The sequence below is a fragment of the Salvelinus sp. IW2-2015 genome, linkage group LG7 (assembly GCF_002910315.2).
Source record: "Salvelinus sp. IW2-2015 linkage group LG7, ASM291031v2, whole genome shotgun sequence".
Lineage (NCBI taxonomy): Eukaryota > Metazoa > Chordata > Actinopteri > Salmoniformes > Salmonidae > Salvelinus > Salvelinus sp. IW2-2015.
In genome coordinates this window covers 6,486,524-6,490,898 of record NC_036847.1, presented here as the reverse complement: position 1 = coordinate 6,490,898, position 4,375 = coordinate 6,486,524, and the positions used below count along the sequence as shown (strand labels likewise).

At 47.3% G+C, this 4,375-nt stretch overlaps 1 pseudogene; it reads left to right on the top strand.

The window, feature by feature from the left end:
* The window catches only part of LOC111966898 (cadherin EGF LAG seven-pass G-type receptor 3-like), a 58,426-nt pseudogene that overhangs the window by 23,047 nt on the left and 31,004 nt on the right, over positions 1–4,375 (top strand).

Genomic DNA, 4,375 nt, shown 5'->3' with positions numbered 1-4,375 from the left:
TTCTCTATCCGCGTACTCTGTGGAGATATGAATGTAGCGGAGCTGATCTCCTGCTCCCCTGTCTTTTGTGACAGTCGTTGAGTGGCCCTTCAGTGGTTTAGTGAGTGCAGATTTACATTAACGAAATATAGGAGATCAGTAAAGTGAAAAGAATCTTCTGTCATCCCGGGTTTGGATGAAGAGCTGTCGTGTGGTCTTGTCTGGTTCTGGTCGGGTCTGGTTTTTCTGATATGTCTTGTCTGCGATTCTGTTATTTATTTATATATTAATAAGTCGAGTGATGTGTGTGCTTGCTGCATGTGCGAGAGAAGAGGAGAAAAAAACATAATGTAAGTGGTGTGTGGACAATCTTGTGTGTAAACGTTGGTTGATGTTCTCCTGGGGTGATTTGTAGTGTTGGTGTGTGTTTGGCAGGACCAGTGCAGTGAGTGCTGCTGCTGGGGTCGGGGAATAGAACGAGGGAGGAGGGGGGGAGAGGAGGAGGGGAGAAAGAGGGTGAAAGCCGTTTTTTTTTAACTCGTGTTGCTTTAGTGCGCAGAACCCTGCATGTTTAAAACACACTACCCATCATTTACCGCGAGGGCTACCAGTCATTGTGACATCAATGTGATACCGTGTCAGCCGCGTGACAGGAAAACATACAAGTACTTTGCATGAAAGGAACAATCCAGGGACACTCGCCAGCCTCGTCCCACACAAGCCCAACATTGTCTGTCTATGGTGAGTTTTTTTTCTTTAACCAATTGCCAAGCATAGTGATCCATAGATCAGTGTGCTTGCGGTAGTGAATGTGTCCCCCGACTGCTACCTGCTGCGCGTTATTTTCATTCACCAACGTCAACACGTGCCTCAAACGTGTACGCTTAACACAAACTCATTATGGCCAACCCCGAACAACATTTTCAGGCCCGCCGTTACAAAAGCCGATAGCCTGCAACGGTTTTTTTAACATTGAGTTCAGCAGTTCTCCAATGGACTCACAGCCTCTAAACTGGGGGAGCGGAGGGAGGGGGGCTGCGAGAGCAGTTGTGTCTGCAGGTTTGAAGGCACGTGTTCCCACACTGTGTAATCACCAGCTCATTGTCAGTGACGACGTCTGGAGCAGTCTAGGTCTTAGCTGGGAGTTGTACTCACATGAGATGGTTAGGTTTCTCGCTTCTAGTGTTGTATTAGGTGTATTTGTATTTGTGTTATTGTCCTTTGTTTTGCTTTTATGTTGTATTGTATGGGTCCCATATATGTTAGTGGTATACTACGTGGACCATGCATACTTCAGCTTTCTGTATTTGTTTTGATTAGGTGTTACTGTTTAGTGCACAGATGTTTGTGTATGGTCTGTGTGTAAGTAACCTGGTTTTCCCCCCTTCTCCCTTTTCCCCAAAGCGACGTAGTTGAGTTGGACAGCGTCAGAGGTCGCTGTGTTCCCGGGGCTGTTCGGAATGGGGGACGATGCAAGAGCTGTCTGGAGGGGTTCCGCTGTGAGTGCCCGCAGGAGGGTGCGAGCGGCCCTACTGCGCATGTCCCCGCACGCTCCTTCCCCCCCAAGTCCTTTATCATGTTCCGAGGCCTCCGCCACAGATTCCACCTCTCCATCTCTCTCACGTGAGGACTGAACGTCTTTCTCTCTGTCTGTCTTTTCTCTTCCCTCTCCTCCTCTCTCTCTCTCTCTCTGTCTGTTTTCACTCTCTCTCTCTCTGTCTCTCTCTCTCTCTCTTCTCTCTCTCTCTGTCTCCTTTTCTCTCACTCTCTCTCTCCTCTCTCTTCTCTTCACTATTCTTTTCCTGTCTCTCACTCTCTCTCCTCTCTCTCTCTCTCTCTCTGTCTCGTCTCTCTCTTTTCTCGTTTCAGTTCTATCTGTTTCTCTTTCTTTTCACTTCTATAATTCTCTCCCTTCTTTGCTCTCTCTCTTCTCTTCCCCCCTTCTACTCTCTTCTGTCTCTCTCCCTTTCTCTTCACCCTCTCACCCCCCCCCCCCTCTCTCTCTCTCTCTCTTTTCTCGTTCACTCTCTCTCTCTGTCTCTTCAGTCTTCTCTCTGTCTCTCTCTTTTTCTCTTCCCTCTCTCTCTCTATCTGTCTCTCTTTTCTTTTCACTTTCTTATATCTGTCTCTTTGTTTCTCTTCCACTCTCTCTCTCTCTCTTTTCTCTCACCCACGTTCTCGTCTCTTCACTCTCTCTCTGTCTGTCTTTTCTCTTCACTCTCTCTCTGTCTCTCTCTTGTCTCTTCACTCTCTCTGTCTCTTCACTCTCTCTGTCTCTCTCTTTTCTCTTCCCTCTCTTTCTCTGCGTGCTCGGATTGGTCAGAGGGTGGTTGCTAGGGAGAAGTGGTCATAAATGTGATTTACATTTGATTCATTTAGGAGGATGTTCTTATCCAGAGCGACTTACAGTAGCAGGCGCGTACACTTTCGTACTTGTTCCTACTGATCTCAGGTCTAAATCCTATGACTCAGAGGTCCACTGGAACAGATATTTTATTATATACTCCTATTATGTACTACTYTATTCTAGTACACACTCATATAGCCTTGCAGTAGAGATTTGCAGTGGAGTGACACTTACAGTCTTATACGGTACCATGTGTAGAGCACAGTGTAGTAGAGCTTATAGCCCGTATGTAACAGCGGGGAAAAAGGCTGACGCCACATCATCACTGTTAACATATCAAACCTAGTATTTCACCCATGCAAGTGGACAAAAAGTCTGGTTTGGGGTCTGGGCTTGGTTCCTGGGGTGGATGTGCGAGGGATGGCTTTAACTCACAGRGCCCTTACATGGCTGTGGTGTGTTACAGCTTTGCCACCCTGGAGAACAGTGGCCTCCTCTTCTATAACGGACGCTTCAACGAGAAACACGACTTCCTGGCTCTGGAGATCTTGGAGGGCCAGGTGGTGCTCAAGTACTCCACAGGTGGGTGTATATCTGTGTMTGTGTGTGTGTGTCCAACCTGTATAATGGTAGGTGAAACCCTGGTTATGAGTGTGACCTCTGACCTATCTGTCCCCAGGTGAATCGTCCACTCAGGTGAGCCCCTTCCTACCTGGGGGCGTAGCCGATGGCAACTGGCACACCGTCCACATCCACTACTACAACAAGGTGAGCCTCAGAGTGTGTGTGTGTGTGTGTGTGTGTGTGTGTGTGTGTGTGTGTGTGTGTGTGTGTGGTGTGTGGTGTGTGTGTGTCTCTTGCTGCACATACCATGCACTTGTTTACATTTTCTCCGCTTCTCCACTTGTTGTCAGCCCTGTGAGTTCCCCCCGCCATCTTAGTCCAGGCGCAGTGGCCGCGTTCCTTTGTATGTCAAACTGTCGTCCCCTTTCTCAAATCAAATCCCATTTGAGCGTAGACTAACAGCGAAGCGCTCGCTTCCCAACAATATGCCGAGAGAATAATAGAATAATAATAGAACAAATAATATGCAAAAAAAGTTAAGATCAGAAAAGAAAAAAGATCAGAATTGGTCAGGAGCCGGTAAAAGGGCTGCTATCCCCTGCAGCGCCGTCTTAGCCATCTCCGACAACCCACTTGTGTGTGTACTGTATTTGACCACCTCTCTGTTGTTTCAGCACAAGCAGCAAGAGTACAGCAGGGTGTTTTGGTGTACGTGTTTGTGTGTGTGTTCTGTGTGTGTGTTATATTTCACTGTCCCTATCTTTGCCCCAGCCCAAGCGCAGTGTGAGCGGGGAGGCCCAGGGTCCGTCTGATGAGAAGGTGGCGGTGGTCAGTGTGGATGACTGTGACACGGCCGTGTCGCTGCGCTTCGGAACACAGCTCGGCAACTATAGTTGTGCTGCTCAGGGCAAGCAGACCAGCTCCAAGAAGTGAGTGTCTCTCTCTCTTCTCCCTCTTCCTATCTCTCTCCTCTCTCTCTCCTCTTCCCATTCTCTCTCTCTAATCTCTCTCCTCTCCTCCTCTCCTCTCTCTCTCTCTCCTCTCTCTCTTTCTTTATCTCTCTCTCTCTCTCTCTCTTCTCTTTCTTTCTTTCTTTCTATTCTCTTCTCTTTTCTCTCTCTCCTCTTCTTCTCTCTCTCTCATCTCTTCTCTCTCTCATCTCTTCTCTCTCTCTCTCTCTCTCTCTCTCTCTCTTCTTCTATCTCTCTCTCTCTCTCTCTCTCTTTCTCTTTCTTTATCTCTCTCTCTCTCTTTCTTGTTTTTTCTCTCTCTCTCTCTCTCTCCTTTCTTTTTTCTCTTTCTTCTTCTCTCTCTCTCTCTCTCTCTCTCTCTCTCTCTCTCTCTCTCCTCTTCTCTCTCTCTCTCTCTCTCTCTCTCTCTCTCTCTTTCTATTTCTAATTCAAAATTCAAGCTGCCTTTATTGGCCATTAAAAAAACACATTGTGTCATAATATCGCCAATCAGCAACAATGATACAATATACAT